Source organism: Ambystoma mexicanum, chromosome 2p (genome assembly GCF_040938575.1).
Source record: "Ambystoma mexicanum isolate Mex_15411 chromosome 2p, UKY_AmexF1_1, whole genome shotgun sequence".
In the NCBI taxonomy this organism is placed as follows: Eukaryota; Metazoa; Chordata; class Amphibia; order Caudata; family Ambystomatidae; genus Ambystoma; species Ambystoma mexicanum.
The window spans coordinates 1217914453-1217936817 of record NC_090923.1 but is presented as its reverse complement, the minus strand read 5'-3'; the positions used below and the strand labels follow the sequence as shown (position 1 = coordinate 1217936817).

The 22365-nt window shown below is 46.0% G+C and overlaps 1 protein-coding gene across 2 annotated transcripts in view; it reads left to right on the top strand.

The window, feature by feature from the left end:
* Window positions 1-22365, top strand: part of KCND1 (potassium voltage-gated channel subfamily D member 1) — a 1089685-nt gene that overhangs the window by 687809 nt on the left and 379511 nt on the right. The gene's annotated exons all lie outside the window — the stretch shown is intronic.

Genomic DNA, 22365 nt, shown 5'->3' with positions numbered 1-22365 from the left:
TTGTTTTCCTCGGGTGACCCATGTCACTTCCAGTTGTTACATAGCGGATGCACAGCGCTCCCCTGTGAGGTGACCGCACCCTTGCCTATCACAGCCTCTGCTGGGCGCTACAGCAGAGGGCTGCCTTGTGCCTGAAAGTGGGAGGGCTGCAGCCCTACCAAGCATGCCCAAGCATCACTCTGAGATGACTGTTATGGCATAGTGTGGCATAGTGTGTTCCGGCTTCCATTTCAGGCTCGCTTTCAAATTCCTCATTTCTGTTTAGAGCAGACAGCGCCTTCCTGAAATATACCCATGCCAATTTCCAGTTTCACCTTCCCAGAACCCAATCTGGCAATCCCAGACGTATGCACAAAACGCACTGTGAACTGTAACTGGTGCAGTATAAATGACAGGTACCCTCCACAAGGTACAGCCCCGAACACGGTGCCCTCGGAAGGTCTACATGTGGGGGCACCTCAGAGCTGGCAGACAGCTCTACCAATGTACAGCAGTCATGAGCTGAAAGTCCTGTGTCTGCTGCCAGGTAGAGGTTTCCATGTTGGATCCCTGACGCTTCCTGTACAGCAATCTGCCACTTCCTGTACAGCAGTCTGCAATTTGTAAGCATCATTCCAAGTGTACATTTGCTTGTGGAAACCTTTCAACTCCAGTGTTCCCGGGGAAAATCATGATGATTTGTTTGCTTTGTTTTTGTTCATATAGCGCTAACTAACATGTTGCCTTCCGCCTGCTTCCGAGCAATTGGAGGCACTGCAGCAGGCAGCACTGCCAGAAAGAGGCGTGGGCCAGACATCAGCAGTAACTAAAGCGAGCATCAATGCATCACAGGACTCGTGCCCCCGGAAGGTCCTAACGGCAGGATAGCAGGTAATCTGAGAGGACCCTCACAAGGGACAGTGGTCTAAGTGGGCGGTGGGTGCCTCCGGCCTCATCATTCATGCATGTCTGTCTGACTTGAGTATGGCCTGAGCACTCATTACATATTCCTCACATTTAAAGGACTATGAGCATCTACTCTATGGCAGCAGTATCACCCTGTACAGGCCAGGGACGTCATTTCATCAAAACGCCAGGGGTAGCGGAAGTGACATCACACGACCCTTGACTCCCTGATGACATCACAGGAAGTGATGACATTTGACCCCACCCCGAAGTGGTAACACGGAAAGCAATGGAACACAACCTTTCACCCGTTGACAAAACAGGAAGTGACATCACATAGCATTGTACACTACGAAAAATATGTTTACGATATCACTATAATGTGATGTACATTTCATACTAGAATGGATCGCCAAATGTATCGTTAAGATCAGTGTGTATAGGCCCATATTACCAAATTACTGTGAATGCAAGCAGACGTCCATGACCAAATGATAATGATGTGTTATTATTTAGCACGTATGCTTAAGCGCTTAATATAGAAAAAATAGACACCCAATATCACCCAACCTGTGTTGGTACTCATTTATCGACCTCAGAAGGATGAAAGGCTGAGTGAGGCGTTTAAGAACAGACTAAATCAGTGACTCACCCCCGGAAGTGTGCCTGAAATAAACCTTTAATGAGTCTAGCAATTATTGTATAGCATTCCAGAAAGACACATTATTTGGTATTCCTATTCTTTCTTATTTAGGGTCAGTGCTGAAAGTGATAGACTTGTGGCACTCCTGTTCTTATTTTTCTTTTTTTTAAGGGGCCGGAACAAGAAAGCAAGCCGCTCCAGAAGTAAAGAGCCACATGGTTCTGGCCACAGCCCAGGAGCTTGCATTACAAAAACAAAATGATATTCTTTTCTTGTTTTGTTTTTTAGAGGTCACAAGGGAGACTTCAAACGTCGCAGTTGCGACCTCTGGTGACCCTTAAACGACGTCCCTGGTATAGGCCGTGGAATACTTTTGCCTCGGGGCAGTTTTTCACAGGTGAAAGTAAAAAGTAATCACTGGGGCAATGGTGCCCTGGGCAAGAGAATGCAGCCCTCAAACTGCTCCAACACAGGCGCTTACAATGGTCAAAAGCAAACACTTCAGTTACATAGTGGTGCTGATCAGCAGGAATGATATTGGCCCTCATTCCGAGTATGGTGGTAGTCATGGCGCTATTTGTGCCAAGACTGCCTCCCATACCCGTACCGACTCCGGTTTGGTGAAATGAGGACTTACCGGTCCAGTCCGACCCTGGTGGGACCGGTAAGTCCCCATTCACCAAACCATTTCCCATTCCCATTGAGCCCTTATAGGGGGTTATATTACTGTTGCCTTTAAAAACTGGATTTTTCTTGTCTTTCTGTCTTGTCATTGTATTGCATGTTGTTTTCATTTTTTTGTTGTAAAAAGAAACTTAAAACTTTGCTCTTGAGCTGTAATGCGGTGGTAATAGCGTTACTGCCACATTTATTCCCCACCCCTGATGAGGACCAATGGTCTTCATTACCAGTAGGATTTCTTTAGTGCATCAGTAGTTGGTAACCTGTGTCCTTTACCACTGGGTTTGCTCAGCGGAAGATGGATAGTGAACGAATCAGGCTGAGATTACTTGCTTCTTAGCTGCTGTCTCAAGTCGAGTGGTGCAAACTTGGGATTGTTTTGTCCTTTATGTTAAATGGTGCCATGGCACCATTGATACGGATGCCAGTTTCCTTTTTCTACCAGTAAAAAGTCACCAAGCAATGTGTGATGTGGGCTGTCCTTCTCACTCCCTTTTGCAGACGGATGTGGATCTGTTGGTCATCAGTGAACATTCGAAATGCAGGTGATCAATGAAGGGAAATCTGTCCAGCTAAAGGACCAGCAAATAACTTTTCAGCCCTAGTGGTGCGGTTGAGACCTGCAGTAAAGGCTTAGTATTATGGGCAAACGTTATATCGGGATCCCACTAACAATGTGTCTCTAAAGCGTAACCATGGGACTACTGGTCTTCGCCAGTGTTCCCTACTCTAATGTATTCTCTAATTGATATGGGTAGTATAGCTCAGCGGCAACGCGCTCGTCTCGGAAGCAAGACGACGCAGAGCAACACCGGTTTGAATCCTGGGTCTGTGCTTAGACACCTCTTCGGTATGAAGTGCGTTATAAATAACCAATTATAATCATTCTATTAATTATCTCTGAAGGATTATTATAGCACCCACCTTGTTCGTACAACTTAGTCTCAGGTAAATATCAACACTTACTGTTTACTTAGGTAGGGTCTGAGATATATTCACTAGCGTAAAAACTTGATACAAGATTGAGGCCCAGAGAGCAAGGTGTTTTTTGAGGCCGTAGTTGGATAGCCCATCAGGTCCTTTGGCCTTAGAGTTACTTGCTGTGTTAATCAGGTGTTGTATATTGGCTAGGTCAAACTTCAAATGAAAAGCAATCGGGTATTTCAGTTGTTCACTTGTGGAGCTGGTCTTAATTGGGGCATAAAGCTTAGTGAAATATTCAATCCAGGTATGGACACGTACAGCTGACGTTTGGAGCGCCAGTTGAGGTGCCGCTGCCACTTGATTTATGACTGACCACATTTTTGAAATATTTTTGCTTGCTAAGGTTTTCAGCATGGACGTATTATCCAATTGGAACAGTGCCGCCCGGTGGCCTTTGGTCAGGTTCGAAACCTGGATAATAACCTACTGGACAATTGCTTTCTAGCTTCTTCGGGTACGCTGCTTAGACCTCTCAGGTGTTCCAGCTTACAAGTGTAAGGCTAGCCCCCTCTATTTCCTTCTCACATTAATTCTTGGTACTGGAGCAACAGTCCTGACGTAGGGGGTTAATAATTCCTGATTCATTATTCTTTGACTTTCCCTCACTACGGCATTCTGACTGGAACCCAGAGCATTGGGAAGCCTTTGACAGGGTGTAGATCCCCCCTCCTCGATGAGCTTGAATCCCGGCTGTACAAATCCTCTTTGTCTTGCCAGATTACATTTTTCACAACCCGAGATTTCACCCAGTCTTACTGAGTTCAACTGATGTTTGACTGTAAATTCTACCAAAGCTATATCCGAAGACACAATGTCCATCAGTTGGTGAATTTCGGACAATATAGCCATTGCAGCCCTTCTATTTAGATCGTACTGCGTGGAGGCAGGTTTCCTACACGCCAAGACTAAGGAGTATGGCGCCGGGGGTACTCTATGGAGGCGCTTTTGTTTTTTGTCTTCAACTATATGAGATTTTACTCGCACTGTTGCTTACGGCCTTTGTTGTATCTTATTTTGCATCTGACTTAAAGCACCCTCAATTAAGCTCATAATTGCACCAGACATCTCGGCCGATACCCCAGCATTACTTTTTTGAAACGGCAACTCTTGGTGATGTCCATCCGATGCCACAGCAAACGCAATAGGTGGCTGAGCCTGGCTCACCAGGGCGTCAAGTGCTTTCGTTCTTGGAGCTGAAGCCTCAACTACCCCCCTCACAAACCCCTTTCCTTTGCTCCAATGCATTGGACATTATAGGAGCGATGTAAACCGGAGGTTGTGTAATGGGGATCAGTGGTATTCCTGCGGAGCTAGAAGCTCTTGTCATATAAGCATCGACTGCCCTACGGATTACCAATCTCTGGGCAGCCTGGGCTACGTCCACTGCTGCCTGCACGTCAGGCGCCAGATGGCTCACTTCACTAGGCGCCATTTGGGTCATTTGTGTTTCCATCTGCGTCGCTGTTACTGGAGTTTAATACCTCCATCGGATCATCCAATGGGGGGTACACCATTGCATGGGCAGCACGGAAATTAAGAACACCAGTTTTCCTAGCTTGGGCGTGGAGCTGATATTTTTTGCTTTATGGCTTGGGAGGTTATCGTGGTACTATGCTTTGGTACTGATATTACTTTAAAGAACTGTTTCACTGAGGATTTACCTATGTTTTTCGGTAGTGTTCGATTTTTTGGTAATTTTTGTTTTGTAGTATTACTCACTTTTTTCTTTTGGGCTCTTGCACCCCCACTTCGGGTGATATAGTTATCTGTTTATCTGCCTCCAGGGCACTTTTACTAGGCGGCTCTATTTTCTTCTGGTTTACCTTAGATGCGGTATACACAGTTTATGCGGCTTCTTCATAAATAATATTTTCTATACTTGGGACTACTGGCCGGATGGCTTGCATTTTTCCCGCATCATCGAAGGGATTCACATTGAGGGCATTAGAATCAGTTTGACAAGTCACTGAGAGGAGCTGTTTCTTGGTGCTGTCTCTATGTACACATTTGTCAGATAACTTCTCTATTAAGAGAATATTCTTCGATTGCCACAGTGCAATTTTTTGTAAGGAATCATTATATCCAAGTCATTTTTGTTCACAGACATTCAGGGTTTAGACATAGATGATATAGCTAGGTTCATTGCTTGCAATGCAATTCCTACCAAGTTATCCGACTGCTGGACAATAAGTGAGGTATTGGTGCTATGGTTATGCATAATCACCTTTATTGGGGAGGATGTAGTTTAGTCACTACTAGCATCAGAAAACATCACCGAGGACGCGGATAAGTGCTCCGACAGCAGTTTATTTGAAAACACAGAATCATTTGCGTTTAAGTCAATCACTGCGTCATCACTCACTCCTACTGGGCGCGCCGCTGCAGTCTTCGCGGCAGGCCCTGTATTTAATACGCAGTCTATTCTGGCACCATCAGGGGGGGTATCCGCCACCATAGGCTGCACAACTGGGGTACTCTCAACTTGGTTTGGCGGCGAAATGTTCGTTTTAGACATCTCACACGTTTTATCGGAACGCATGTGTTCACTGGCCAGCTTCCCAATTTCTGTGACAACTTAAAAGGCATTATCCCATTTTGCTCTAAAGACTGACAAGGACCCATTATAGAATGAACAAATATCTACGTTCCCTCCAGAGCTCTTAGCACTAAGGTTTTGTCTGGGCGTAGAACACGCATATGAAGCCGGTCTGATCTTTGTCAAGCCACCCACTTTCTCTCTTCGCAGGGGACTTCGAGCAGGCATGCCTGGTTTCAGTGTTTAGCGTATCATTTGTACTTACTCAACTCTGGGTGAGCCTTTCCCCACGGAGCAGACCCGCGATGCCTCTTAGCCTCTGCGCCTGGGCGAAGAGGCAAAGAGGCACTTCGCAGGTACTTCTGCTGGTGCGCGTGCTCTGGTGCGTGCGCGTGATCGATTTTGTACGTTCCCCTCTCGGTGGCCGTGGCCAAAGGCTTACAACAGGCAATCACTACAACAAAGTTGTAAGAAACTAGATTAGGACATAGTACTTATTAGCCTTTAGACTAAAGTCCAAGTCCTTAAGTCTAGATGCTGTAAAGTAGAGGAAGTACCGTTCACAACTCAAGGGGTGCAGAGTTCACTTTCAGGACAGCCAGTGTACTGGTGGACATTGTGTCTTCGGATATAGCTTTGGTAGAATTTACAATCAAACACCAGTTGAACTCAATAAGGCTCTGGGTGAAATCTCTGGTTATGAAAAATTGAAAGAGGATTTGTACAGCCGGGATTCAAGCTCATTGTGAATGGGGGATCTACACCCTGTCAAAGGCTTCCCAATGCTCTGGGTTCCAGTCAGAATGCCGTAGTGAGGGAAAGTCAAAGAATAATGCATCAGCAAATTATTAACCCCCTACGTCAGGACTGTTGCTCCAGTACCAAGAATTAATGTGAGAAGGAAATAGAGGGGGGCTAGCCTTACACTTGTAAGCTGGAACACCAGGGGTTTCAGGCATCTGATTAATAATGATGAAAGTGGCCTTAACAAATGGGATATAGTATTGTTGCAGGAGACTTGGCTGACAGCCCCACCCCCATTTGGGATGACCATGAAATCCATCTAAACCCGGCTTTAAAGCCCTCAGTAGGCTGTCCAATTTCAGGCTTTCTAACTTCAGTTAAAATGCGGAAGGGATTGTCCCCGGAATTCTGGGCTTCACCTAATAAATACATGTTGATGGTCAAGGTCATGGTGGGGAATATTGGATATGCTATACTAAATGCCTACTGGAACCCTATTGCCATTTCAGATGATACCTTCCTTCATCATATAAATTGTCTTCTAGATTTGGTGGTGGAAGAACAGACTGTTAGTGCCATAGTGGTGGCGGGAGATTTGAACCTGAATTGTCCAGTTGAATCTGAAAATAGAAATAAGACAAGATACCAAAAATGGTCCTTAATGGTGCAGGCCAGGTGTTTTATTATGCTTAATTGAGCATTAGCTCTGATATTCCCACTAGGACGACATGGCAGAAGGGTGAAAGTCAGTCAATTATTGACTACATATATGTGAATCAGGTGTTGTGGCCGAGTATGTCAAACTTTGAAGTGATCGAATCCAGTGCAAGTGATCATAATATGCTCATGGCCGAGTGGGAGATAGGTGCAATCCCTATCGGTCCTGATCATCCTGTGGTGAAAGGCTCATGTATAGTGAACCCCGGGGGGAATCGGCTATGATGGTCGGAGAGTGAAGTGATACAATTGGAAAGACTGCTTAGATTGGGCCTATGCAATAAGATTAACCTGCTAGATGATGTGAGATGTATATACTCTGACTTATGCCAAGTTTTTCATCAACCTAAGTTAGCATCAAAGGCTGCTAAGTGCCATCTCCATGTCTTTGATATGGCTGTTAAAGAGAAAAATAAACAGCTGCGTGCTGACCTGAGAGGTCTAAGCAGCCTACCCGAAGAAGCTAGAAAGCAATTATCCAGTAGGTTAAAATCCAGGTATCGAAACTGGACCAAAGGCCACTGGGCGGCACTGTTCCAGTCCATGCTGAAAACCTTAGCCAGCAAAAATATTTCAAACATGTGGTCAGTGATAAATCAAGTGGCAGCGGCACCTCAACTGGCGCTCCAAACGTCAGCTGTACATGTCCATACCTGGCTTGAATATTTCTCTAAGCTTTATGCCCCAATTAAGACCAGCTCCACAAGTGAACAACTGAAATACCCAATTGCTTTTCATTTGAAGTTTGACCTAGCCGATATACAACACCTGATTAACACAGAAAGTAACTCTAACGTCAAAGGACCTGATGGGCTATCCAACTACTGCCTCAAAAAATACCCTGCTCTCTGGGCCTCAATCTTGTATCAAGTTTTTACGCTAGTGAATATATCTCAGACCCTACCTAAGTCATGGACTGAGGCAATAACGATCCCTATTTACAAAAAAGGTGATAGAGGGAACCCAAGCAGCTATAGACCCATCTCGCTGCTGGATGTCCCAGGAAAGCTTTATTGTCGTTTAGTCTTGGACAAAGTACAATCATGGGTAAGGAGTATGAATTTGATGGACCCCTTGAAGTCAGGCTTCGTTAAGGGGCTTGGTACCATTCCGAATATTATGACCTTGAAAATGATAATAGCTCAGCAGACTGAACGAAGACAGATTCTGTATATGGGGTTTATTGACTTCAAAGCGGCCTTTGATTCTGTGGATAGAACACGGCTATATAAGAAATTACTATTGTATGGCTGCCCCCCCTCGCTGGTCTCACTAATAATACTCTTCCACACAAATACATCAATGCGAGTACGCATAAGTCTTGATGGGAAATTATCCCCAGATATAGTGACCAAAAGAGGATGAAAGCAGGGGTGTACATTGGCAGCTTTTCTGTTTAATTTCTTTATTATAGATCTAGGCAGTGAATTTGAAGGTTGCAATGGAGATGTGCCGAAACTCGGGGATCAGAAAATCCCTTATCTTCTACACGCAGATGACCTTGTGTTATTCTCGCAAACTCTGCAGGGTCTTCAAAGAATGCTACAGCGATTGGGAGATTATGTACAGTTAAACAAACTGGTAATTAACACTGAGAAATCGCTAATAATAAGGTGCACTCCCTGCCTGGTGGTTAAGGGTAAGACCTCTTTATGGCCGCTCCAAGATATTCAATTGGCAAGCGTGACCCAATACAAATATTTAGGGGTGATGATTGAGCACCGATGGACACTGAGAGATGAAGGGGTGTCAGCAAGAACAAAATGCGACATCTAATCTCTCAGTCTCGGATCCTAATTAATAAATATGGTAGATTTTCTCTGCAACATGTGGTATTATTCTATAAAATGAAGGTATTACCCATAGTCACATATGGTGTGGAGGGAAGCCTCCCACAAAAACAAGAGTATTGGGATTCTTTGAAATCAATGCACTGGAAACAGCTACTGTCGCTCCCACCTAGTGTGCCTATGGCGATTATGCGTCACAAATTGGGTTTACTGTCTTTATATGCTTCTGTTCTATGGAAACAATGTACGTTTTATCGTAAATGCCTATTAGGTATAAAAAGTGCAACTATCCAAGCAGTTACTGCTTTCTATTTAATTAAATCAGGTGGTGCTTTCCATAGAGCATGGAGGAATCATGTAATGGATAAACTCGGGGATTGTGATGTATCTATCAAATTATTGCTATCAAATCCTGATCGTGCTAAAGTGAAGATCTGCTTAGGTGATTGGGCCTTGAATGAAGAAAGTTTGCAAAATACAAAGACTTCAATCATTTGATTTTTGGTACCAAACAATTAGGGATTATGGAATCGTACCTGTTGAAATGTCCATCAGCTAAAATTCGTATGGATTACATAAGGTTCGGATTGAATATTTGGCCTACACGGGACATATTGTGTCGAAGGAAAATGTTGATGGCTGAACACAATTATTGTAGGTATTGTAGGTATTGCAGGGTTTGGTTCCAAAGAGAAACATTACAGCACCTGGTAGGAGAATGTATAGCACTGAGGGAGCCTAGAATGAGATGTTTTGATAGGGTATTTCAATTGCATAACGATATGGAAAGTAACGAAATATGGCATCTCATTTTTTCAATTACCCGAGCGCGTGTACAAATAGCCGTAGTGCTGTTCCTACAAATGGTGCTCCCAAGTGTTAACGTAATTGAACCTGATGATTAGTTGAGGTATTAATACGCATCTCAGGAGCTTCGGAAAGGGTGCAACTTTGGGCCTCATTTCACGGATGGCGGTAAGGGTTTACCGGTACCGGTATTTTACCGGTACCAGTAAATCCTTACCGCCTTACTACGAGGTCCCTTTGCGGGTTGGGGAATTTAACGCCTGCTTTTTGCAGGCGTTAAAAACCAACCCGCAAAGGGACCCAGGGAGCTAATTACGGTACTGCAATTTGCGGTACCGTAATTAGCGCCTTCCCCATTCCCATTATGCCCTATGGGGCAAAAATGGGAATGGGGAAGGGCAATGGTGGAAGGGGGAATTACCACCCCCCAACCTTGGAATGGGGCGGTAATTCCCCTTTCCACCAAGGCGGTGCCGGTATTTTACCGGCATGAACCATGGCGCTAATAGCGCCATGGTTCTCTGCCATCCGTGTAATGAGGCCCTTAGATTTCTGCAATGCTAGTCGGTATCACTGTTTTCTTTTGCCCCTTGGTGTATTTGGGATGATTAATGAAATCGCCTTTTATTTATTTGTGCAATGTTTTTTTTTTAAGAGTGTAAAATTGTTGATTGGCTTTTTATTTTGGGTGTAAACTGATTTTAGGTCTTAAATGGTTTGTATGAATGTATATTTTGAATGTATATTTTGCTTTTTTTGTGCTTGTTGTAACAAAAAGTGATATTCTACCTTTGTTTTCTGTAATGTTGTGAGCATTGAGATGAATGTTGCAAAGATTTGAAAAGTTACTACATGTAACTAAATCAAATAAATAATAAAATAATAATATCAACACATATCGCTGTTGTGCAATGTTGGGGGTGAGGTGAGACTAAGGACAGAGGGAAAGAGGGTGAGGTAATAGGAGATGGGAGGTTGATCACCTCAGGAGGAGTAATGCATCAGGTGGAGTGAGTAGCGCCATTCAGTGGCATGTAGCGGCATTGCAGTCTGTGAGGTGGGAGGATAGCTCTAGGATGAAGGCGAGGAAGGTGAAAAACATGCTTGTGTCATCAGCAAAGAGATGACACAAGAAACCAAAGAGAAGGAGATTAGCTTGCTGAGAGGGTGAGAGGTAGGAAGCAGGCCTAAAGTCGAGGGTGCACGCAGGGGACAGCATCCACCCACTTTTTTCAGGGACTGGACCCAGTCCCTAAAATGAGAAATATTTGCATTGGTTCTTGAAGTTTAACACATGCACACCTTTTAACGTTTTCAAAAACACTATAAGAAGAAAATATCCTCTCTTGGTTTTGTGTGCGTGTTGATTTTGCAAAGCCAATTTAATTAAATGTGCATATTTCACCTTGATATTCTAATTTCTGGCAACATCACATACCATTGCGTTTGTTGATGAGTCCCCCCACTTTTATTTGTAAGACTTAACCCCTGGTAGAGAGTGAATAGGAGGGGGATAAGGATAGACCCCTGAGGGTCTGTGGCTGATATAAGAGTGGCAGAGGATGTTCTGTGCTTCCAAGAAGTAGAAAAACAGGAGGCAGATACTAGGCAGTCCGGTCAAGGGCAGGGCCCTGGAAGCCAAGATGAGGGGGAGTGAGATGGAGAACTGAGTGGTCAACACCATCAAAGACAGAAGAGAGATCAGATTGAGGGGGACAAGGAAGGAGGATATGTGTTAGTGATGAACAGTAGAGACAAAGTTAAGAATCATGGGTGAGCTCTGGTTACATAGAGTAATGCCTGCAGAACACAGGGTAGGACATTGTTAAATTGACATGTTTTTTTCGCTGAGTTTTTTGCTGAATATTTTCGGCCTAAATAAATATTCGTAAAATATGGGTCAAGGGGATATAAGAGGCAGGGGGTGTTGGGAATGGGAACTAGATAATATCGAATGGGGGTTGGCAGGAACCCCCCAAATAAAAATAAATACAAATTCAATTAAAAAATATACTTCCAAAAACTCTGCGAAGAAACCCTGGTGATCTAAGAACATAGCAGCGAACACATATGGGAGGGCGTTGCTTAATCCATGCATGTCCAGGTTGATTGTCATGCGGTGGAACACCACATGCTATAGAGCTTTAGAAGAGTGAGGCAGATCGGAAACTGAATCGCTGTTAGCAGGGTTGTTGGGGTCCACTGTTTTTAAGAGGGGTATGATGATGGCCACCTTGTAGCAGGGCATGAAGATCCCAGAGGACAAGGGGCGGTTGAAGGTGGGTGGGGAGTAAGGGCAGGATAAGGAGTTAATTTCATTAACAGCATTGATTTTAGCCTCAATAAATGCCTGCAGGTCTACACAGTATTGCTGAGAACTGCCTGAGATGTTCAGACATTCCAAGGAAAAAATGCCCTTGGTTGAGTTGGTTGTTTTGTTGAGTGTGACAAGTTTGCATTCCTGGATCTGTGATAATGTCGCGTTCTGCCTGTAGGTATTCTTCGCTGGCACTTGTCTGCATCACTTCTGGGCTGCACCACTGAGTTCCAGATTGGGCCTGTCTGGCACGCTCTGGGATGTGCCCACTTTTTGGTGGCATGGCTCCTTAGATATGGTCCTTCTTGTTTTCTTGTGGTGGGGCTGGGGTAACTCTACCGGGTGACTGCAGGCTCCCTGTCTACTAGTTGGCCAGCTGTTTTATAAATCTGCTTTATAGACATAAAAAGGCCATTTTGGAGGCTAAAGGTGACGTTTTCTTGAAAGTCAGATAAAGCAGGCCAATAATAAGTCTGGGAAACTATTCAAGATGGCGGATTTCTTTTTCTCCCCCCTTTGTTCTCCTACCTCGCCTTTTTGTAAAGCCATACAAAGTCAATGATATTAAGCATTTTTTCTCTCAGAAATCTGACATTCAGCAGGAGATGTCTTCTGCTAAACTGGACCACCTTGCCTGCTTTTGCCCAGCTGCCTATTCCCTGGCATATGCCCACATTTTCAGGTTGCACCCGTTTCAATGGAAGATATTGCGCCTATGATGTCCTTCCAGCGTTCATTGCATCGCATTGGTCTGATACCATTGTCCCATTTGTGGCCAAGTTCATGAATCATGTTCTTTCCGATGCTTTGGTTCCTTCGACTTTAAGGTAAACTTTCATTACCCATCTCCTGAAGAAACCCGGGGCCTGATTCACAAAGCGTTTTTCAATGCAATTTCCCCATTGAAAAACACGTTGTGAATCGGAGCCCTAGTCTTTATCCTGCAATTTTCCATTAATATGACATCATAGCTCCTCAGCTTCAGCTTCTTGTTGGAAAATGTCTGCTTCTCGACTGTTTTCAGTCTGGTTTCCGTCCACACTGTGGGATTGAGGTGGCTTTCGTTTCTGCATGGGACAATATTCTTTTAAATGCAGAAGACAAACTCTTCAGCCACCAGGTTATGCTTGCTCTATCAGCTGCGGTCGATACCGTGGGACATGGTATCACCTGCCTCACGGATGTGACTTGGCGTGGTTGTTTTATCTGTGACATTACAAGTTACTGTGGGACATTGCTCTTCTGATCTAAGTTGCTGCCCTGCGGTGTCCTGTAGGACTCACCTGCATCTCTCTCCTTAAAGACTGGGGCGCACCATTCCATTCATCTGCTGGCGGTGCCCAGATCTATGCCCAAATGCACACCGCCTCAGAAGTTCGTTCTCTCCTAACAAACGGGCCTACAGAGTCCAAAGCTGGATGTTGAACAACCATTGAACGCCAATTTTTTAATTTTTTAATGTATTCATTGTTTGCTTGTTAGGTGCTTATACAATAAGAAAATACTGTTTCAAAGTGCCCGCAGGGGAGGGAGCAGGAGTGGGGAAATACATTAAAACACAATATTTAAGAGCAGTGGGGGGAAGGAAAAGAGGCGTGCAAGTGCAGCAAGGCAGAGGGAAGAGAGGGTAAGTGCTAGGAGTCTGAGTTCAAGGGTGAGCCACAGATGAAGTGCTAGGAATGGTGAGACACGAGAGGTGTAAGTGTGGGCCTCCAGGGCAGAGGGGGTAAGTGCTATGGAAAGGCAGCAGCTGGGAGCGGGAAGTCAGGGCCCAGAGGATGCATAAGGACCCAGAACACCGATCGCAGTAACTGTGGTATTAGCAGGGGAGAGAAGAAGGGAAGGAGGAGGAAAAGAGGAAAGACTTAAGGAGCTTCCGTAATTTAAGAGGATCCTGCTCAAGGCAAAGAGGGAGGGGAAGGCTATTCCATAAGAGGGAGCCAGCTATTCCCTCAAAGCAGAGTTTATCCTTTTTTGCCCAAAGCACCTTCTTTCTGAATCATACCGATTCACTGATACTGTTTTTGCGATATCAGTGAAGAATTTGTTGGGTGGCCGATACGAGCTGTAATAGAAACAGGTGTTTGTCAACTGAAGGCCCCCGTTTATGGAATGCTCCGTATGACAATATCCAAGCACTTCCTAACCTGGTGGCCTTTCTTAAAAGCCTCAAAGAGCCTCATAACCAGGACGGCATACCCTCACCGTTCCACTCAGCGCACATAGTCACTTCATGCTCTATGGTCTTTCTTTGAATTTCTGCCTTATAAATTCACTCAATCAATCTCTAGAGTCTTTTAATTATGTTGAGCTGGGTGGCTTTAAGCAGCTTGCCTTCTTGACTTGACTTTACACCGCTTGTTATTTTGGAGAGCGTTTGCTCTTTGGCACAGATTTGCAGCAGGATGTAGGGGGTCTTTGATGCCACTCAGCTGCTCATTGAGGTACAAAGGGCGCATCATGTTGACAGCTCTGTTACAATGTCTGCAATTTTATGCAGGTAGGAAAGAGTTACATTATCTATCTGCTCTTAAATTAAAGACAGTACCAATCACAAACTATGTTTTCTCATATAATATAGTACCACTACTAGGTTGCTTTCAAAACACTGCTTGTGATTTTGTTGCGTGGTTAAACTTATTTTCCGGTTCATTAAAAATAATGTTTCCAAAATATCTGGCAATCGTATCTGGCACTAAAATGATCCCGAAAGCATGAACCTTGTCCGTTCTTTACGTCTGTGACGTAGGAAACCTGTAAACTCCTCCACAGTCTCTCCCCTGTGTGTGATGCCTTGCTTTGCCTCCATTCAGGTGTATTTTCCTGCGAGGATTTTAATTCATCTGTGGTAATGAGCTGCTGTTTGCTTCGATCAACTCCTCACTAAAAATCACTGTCTTGGGTGATCGCGTAGCACGCCTTTCCACCCTCCATTCCTTTTCCTCAGGGCCGGGGTAGGTAAGCCCTACATGGAATAACATGCAAGCGTTCTATTGGTTAGGAGCAGGCAGCTCTGAGCCCGGACCTCATACATCAGCCCTTCCATGTAGATAGGCAGGGAGTTTCCTCCAGGGAAGTCATTTAGAGGTCTCCCCTGCTACCCCGTAGGCAAGGTCCTGGGCTGTGGCCAGCATCATGTGGCTCTTTGCTTCCGCAGTGGCTGGCTTTCTTGTTCAGGCCTCCTAAAAAAACATTTAAAAAAGAACAGGGGTTCCACAAGTCTAACACTTTCAGCAGTGACCCTAAATAAGAAAGAATGGGAATACCAAATAATTTGTATTTCGAGAATTCTATACAATAATTGCTAGACTCATTAAAGTTTTATTTCAGGCACGCTTCAGGGGGTGAGTCACTGATTTAGTGTGTTCTTAAACACCTCAACTCAGCCTTTAATCCTTCTGACGTCAATAAATGAGTACCGACACAGGTTGGATGATATTGGGTGTACATTTGTTCTATACAAAGCGCTTAAGCATAAGTGCTATATAATAGCACATCATTATCATTTGGTCATGGACGTTTCTTTGCATTCGCAGTAATTTGGTCATATGGCTCTATACACACTGATCCTAACGATACATATGGCGATCCATTCTTGTATGAAATGTACATCACATTATAGTGGCATTGTAACCATTTCGTAGTGTGGTTAGCAACAATGCTATGTGATGCAACGTCCAGTTTTGTCAAGGGGTGAAAAGGTGTGTTCCATCGCTTCCCGTGATATCACTTTGGGGTGGGGTCAAAGGACATTACTTCCTATGATGTCATCAGAGGTCAAGGGTCATGTGATGTCACTTCCGCTTCCCCTGGCATTTTGGTGAAATGACGTCCCTAGTTTCCTCAAGATGACAAGGGCGAGTACAGAAAACATGTCTCTGAGGTGCACTTCAATGCTAAGCCAGCTCAGTGCGTTTTCGCACATGTTGCCGACGACGGCGTGCAACCTGTGCATTGCAGCCAGCAGTAGAACTACAAACAAAGAACTAGCGGCACTGTGGTGTGAGGGACATTTGCAAGAGATGGAAAGGGTGGACTGAGAACCAAAAGAGGCCATGAAACAGAGATTGAAACCTGTAAAATACAGATTTCCGCAACAAGAACAAGAACTTTCCGAGCAATTCTACTGGCATTTGAACCTGCGACCTGCAGTTCCCACACAGAACTCTTAAAATGGAAAACAGTTACCTTCCAGGTAAAACATCTCTATGCAACAGGCACATTAACTCGCAAAGCTATCAAGAGCTATGGTAATTTTCATTGTTTGGAACTGATCCTGATATTTTCCAAAGATACTCAACAACCAGAGATGTGTCTCTTCCTGAATAAGGTGTGCCACAGTGAATGTAATCCTCGCCTCATAAAGTGATATCACAAAAAGACAACACAGTTCCTGTCTCTTTAAATTTGATTCCCATGAATCCATGTTTGATACTGAACTGAACCCGTCGAGCTATAGTGAAGGCTGAAGGGAGAGGGAGGAGAGGGGGAGGGGCAGGCTGGGGGTAAAGGCAGTAGAGAGGAAAGAGGTGTGTGATGGAAAGAGGAGAGAACGAAGAGAGGAGACAGGAGTGTGAGAGAAAGAGTGATAGAGTGTGAGAGGACAGAGCGAGCGAGAGGGAGAGAGAGAGAGGGGATGTTAGATATGTATCAGAGGAGGGATTGTGCCTTTTCAGTTATGATTATGTTCAAAAGTTTAACTTTCTATTAAAACAGTGATTTTGGGAATAAGGCACGGCAATATCATTACCACCACTTCGTCCAATGGTATTACCGCCGTATTACAAGTGGCGGTGTTAGTCCCCATTTAATTGAATAGGAGTCCATGGGGGATTTTGGCTAGGTAATTCCACCAAAATTTAGAAGAAAGGTGGCAGGTTCTGAATCCGCCAACTTTACGCCAAACTCATAGGTTGGGTGGTGTGCTAAAGCGCTTATAACGGTATTACCGCCCAATTCAAAATGAACCGCTTTATAACTTTGTTGCCTGCACACGAAAAAAGCATGAAACTTTAAAAACAAAAGTAGGGAGCTCACTCATTTCATCGGGAGAGAATTTGCAAGGCTCCAAACAGGAGGGAAAAGTTATAACTATTCAAATTTGTGAAACTTGCATTGCACATTTCTTTCTACTTTGGGAGTGGGGAACATTTTGTGAAGTTCTGTTCACATAGGGACAGAGCTATATGAGGGGCCCTCCAATACAATGCACTGCTTTATGAGTTTGGCGGAGTGGTCAAAAACTGTGGCATTGCAGTGGTAACTGAGTTACCACTGCATTACCAAACCACTGCACTGCAGGTTTGGAAGTAAGGCTGAGGAAAAACCTCCTGCAGGATTTACCACCATGATACCACCAAACCTGTAGTGAGGCCTAATGTTTCCATTCAAATTCCCATATAGAAACGTTCCCAATGTTTGAGAAAAACCATGAGATTGATTGGCACCAAACTTGGGCGAGAGATTGACAAGTAGGGTCACTGGGCAGGAAACAGAGGAAGGCTATCTGCATGGTTTGAGTAAAAAACAAACAAACAAAAAATGTCACTAAAGTAATTAGCATGAAAGCTTTGATTCTCATGTATTGTAATGTAATAAAACAAGGCCAAAAAAGTTACACATTCTTTGAAAAAACGTCCATTAAAGGGGTGATGTGAAGAAATTGGAAAATCTAAAAAAATAATGAACTTCACCAGTGAAGGTAACCCCCACCCTGCCGTACACTGATCATGCTTTCACGGCTGGCATGACAGATGACATCTCACACACACATGAACAACAGCCTATCGCATCACTAATCTTAAGAGGTCAAAAAAACGGTCTGGGAGCCCCTCTAGCGAGAACGAACACGGCCACATAATCTGTTCTCCAGGAAGGTGCCCACTCCGGTGGGTCTACAAGCACGTTTTCTCTCACTGTACCATTCACATAGGAGAAATATCCATTTGCTATCCGTCTGGTCCCACCCACTCATGCAGTTCAGCACCGAAACGCTAGGCAACTCTCCTCTGAACAAGAGTACCAACAGCAATCCTAGCACGTTTTTTTCGGCCTTGTTGGGCCTCATCAGTGAGGTGCAGCTGTGCCTCTCTAAGCACAGTGAGCAAGGGGTCCACTTCTGGATTGCTCTGTGTAACTTAGAGTGAAACCCCAAGTCCCTAAACCTACACAAAAACGTCTGGGAGCCCCTCTACCGAGAATGAACACAGCCAAATCACCTCTTCTGCTGGAAGGTGCCCACTCAAGAGGGTCTACAACACGTTTTCTCTCACTGTACCTTTTAAGGAGGAGAAATATCTATTTGCATATCAGTCTGATCCCACCCACGAGGGCAGTCCAGCACTGAAATGCTAGGTAATTCTCCCCTGAACAAGAGTATCAATGGCAACCCCAGACACGTCTGGGAACCCCTCTACCAAGAACGCTCTTTCAAATCTTAAGAGGCCCTTAAAGATACAAACATATCCAGTTGGCAGTGGGAGCTACTTTTCTAATCCCTAAAATCTCGTTTTACTCCAAACTTCCAAAAGTAGGAAGTAAAATGCTGCCTCAAAATCTAGCCTAAAACACTCCTGTCAAAACAGAGCAGACAAGTATGTGTTCTTGCCCTCTGCAATTTGCCACTCAATGCCCTTGTGGCAGTTTAAAGAGCATGAACAATTCAGTTTCAGAAAACAAATACCCCTGAATTTCTGCTGCTAGTTTTGCCACCTGACCCACTCCCTACTTCCCTATCACCCCCCCAGATCCCTCTCTCTTCCCCTCGCACTCTGTTTCCTCACACTCTCACTCTCTTCCCTCTCCCTGTCACTCTCACGCATCTCTCCTCTCTAAAGCCCTTCCTACGGGCCCGTTCAGCCTCTATCATAGCTCGACGGGTTAAGTCCTTGAACCTATAGTTGCAATCCACACATTCCCTGCAGGGTAGACCAGGCCCGGACTGGCCTAGAAGGCAATAGGCCCATGGCCAAACCAAAAACGCAAAAAGCTGGTGTGGGCCAGTTTTTTGGGGTCAAAATGGGCCACTTCTTTGGCCAATGTGGGCCAGCTTGATGAGTAACTTCACTATGTGGCTTGGAGATTTGACCAGTGTTGCTGAATATTCTTTAAAATGCACAATTTGCATCACATGTTATCAAAAATCTCCCCCTTGGGTAGTCTTCAAACAGTATCAGGTGATAATGTCCCCATACATAATGTCCCCATACATAATGTCGCCGGGAAAAGTAATTGACGACATTCTATATGGTGGCATTATGTACGGGGACGGGTTGCAGGATGTCTCTGCTGCCCTTGTTTAAAAAAAAAATGCAGGGGTTACGGGGGTGTCCCCCATATGTTCAATGTAATAATGACGGTGACTTTTTTGTCAGGAGACATTATGACATGGAACCCTTCAAACAGGTGTCACAGAAGGAATGAATTGCCATTTGCAACCGTGGGCCACTTTTTCATTGGTGCCCGAGACAATTGTACGGCCCAGTCCGACCCTGGGGCAGACTCAGTCTGTCTTCTTTTACCGGTCAATAAAGTGCCCAGTATTGAGCGGGCCAATAATGAGTGCTTGGAATGTGTAGCATGCAGGAGGGGGAGGAACCCAACACTGTATACAATTATGATAATGTTATCGACCCTGGGCCTGTCCCATCCATCTTAAAGCATGTCACTTGTCTCTAGAGCCTCCAGTTGCCTGTTCCTCTCCCTCACCCTGACTACACCCTCCTGCCCCCATCTCTGACCCCATGTGTGGCTCTGCCCCCGGAGCCCGTGGGGGTGTCTTTCTTCCCGGCAGCCTTCACCATGTCTGCAAATAAAAGGACGCCGTTACAGGAGGTCTCGCGAACCCCGCGCTGCTGTAGCCATGAACTGAACGAGCGGACATGGCACTTGCCATTATTATATTTTTAGAACATCAATTGTACCTTCATACCGTTTTGTAATGCCCTGAAAAGTTAATATTCTTGAAATCAATTATTGAAAAGTCAGTCTGTATGAGTCTGTCTCTCCTTAGCTGCTATCTCTCGCTGCACCCTCCAGACTACCTCACTTGCGCTCTCCCTTCTCTCAGCCTGGCCCCCCTCCCTTCCATCATCCTCCTTTCCCCGTGCCCCCCCCTGTCTCCTGGCATGCCGGCTTTGTTCATCTCCACTGCCCACGTTTTCAATCTCCTCCTCTCTATCTGGCCCTCACTTCAGACCTCAGTCTTTCATCCCTCCTTTCCCTGCTCACCCTTCTCTCATCCTGACCCTTTCCCTTCAGTCCTCTCCCTTTCCCTGTGCCACCCCTGTCTGCTGGCAGGCCCTCTTTCTTCCTCTCCACGACTACCCACTGCCCACTTGTTCACTCTCCTCCGCTCTTCCTGGCCCTCACTCTATTCCACACTCCAGACATCAGTCTTTCATCCCTCCTTTACCTGCTCACCCTTCTCTCATCCTGACCCTTTCCCTTCAGTCCTCTCCCTTTCCCTGTGCCACCCTTGTCTGCTGGCAGGCCCTCTTGCTTCCTCTCCACGACTACCAACTGCCCACTTGTTCACTCTCCGCTCTCCCTGGCCCTCACTCGATTCCACACTCCAGACATCAGTCTTTCATCCCTCCTTTACCTGCTCACCCTTCTCTCATCCTGACCCTTTCCCTTCAGTCCTCCCCTTTCCCTGTGCCACCCCTGTCTGCTGGCAGGCCCTCTTTCTTCCTCTCCACGACTACCCACTGCCCACTTGTTCACTCTCCTCCTCTCTTCCTGGCCCTCACTCTATTCCACACTCCAGACATCAGTCTTTCATCCCTCCTTTACCTGCTCACCCTTCTCTCATCCTGACCCTTTCCCTTCAGTCCTCTCCCTTTCCCTGTGCCACCCTTGTCTGCTGGCAGGCCCTCTTGCTTCCTCTCCACGACTACCCACTGCCCACTTGTTCACTCTCCGCTCTCCCTGGCCCTCACTCGATTCCACACTCCAGACATCAGTCTTTCATCCCTCCTTTACCTGCTCACCCTTCTCTCATCCTGACCCTTTCCCTTCAGTCCTCCCCTTTCCCTGTGCCACCCCTGTCTGCTGGCAGGCCCTCTTTCTTCCTCTCCACGACTACCCACTGCCCACTTGTTCACTCTCCTCCTCTCTTCCTGGCCCTCACTCTATTCCACACTTCAGACCTCAGTCTTTCATCCCTCCTTTCCCTGCTCACCCTTCTCTCATCCTGACCCTTTCCCTTCAGTCCTCTCCCTTTCCCTGTGCCACCCCTGTCTGCTGGCAGGCCCTCTTTCTTCCTCTCCACGACTACCCACTGCCCACTTGTTCACTCTCCTCCTCTCTTCCTGGCCCTCACTCTATTCCACACTTCAGACCTCAGTCTTTCATCCCTCCTTTCCCTGCTCACCCTTCTCTCATCCTGACCCTTTCCCTTCAGTCCTCTCCCTTTCCCTGTGCCACCCCTGTCTGCTGGCAGGCCCTCTTTCTTCCTCTCCACGACTACCCACTGCCCACTTGTTCACTCTCCTCCTCTCTTCCTGGCCCTCACTCTATTCCACACTCCAGACATCAGTCTTTCATCCCTCCTTTACCTGCTCACCCTTCTCTCATCCTGACCCTTTCCCTTCAGTCCTCTCCCTTTCCCTGTGCCACCCTTGTCTGCTGGCAGGCCCTCTTGCTTCCTCTCCACGACTACCCACTGCCCACTTGTTCACTCTCCGCTCTCCCTGGCCCTCACTCGATTCCACACTCCAGACATCAGTCTTTCATCCCTCCTTTACCTGCTCACCCTTCTCTCATCCTGACCCTTTCCCTTCAGTCCTCCCCTTTCCCTGTGCCACCCCTGTCTGCTGGCAGGCCCTCTTTCTTCCTCTCCACGACTACCCACTGCCCACTTGTTCACTCTCCTCCTCTCTTCCTGGCCCTCACTCTATTCCACACTCCAGACCTCAGTTTTTCATCCCTCCTTTACCTGCTCTGCCTTCCCTCAGGCTGATCCACCCCCGCATCCTCACGTGCCTCTCCCTGTCTCCTGGCAGGCCCTCTTTCTCCACGTCTCCCCACCGACCGCTGTTTCACTCTCCTCCTCTCTTCCTGGCCCTCACTCTATTCCTCAATCAGGACCCCAGTCTTTCATCCCTCCTTTCCCTGCTCACCCTTCTCTCATCCTGACCCCTTCCCTTCAGTCCTCTCCCTTTCCCCGTGCCACCCCTGTCTGCTGGCAGGCCCTCTTTCTTCCTCTCCACGACTACCCACTGCCCACTTGTTCACTCTCCTCCTCTCTTCCTGGCCCTCA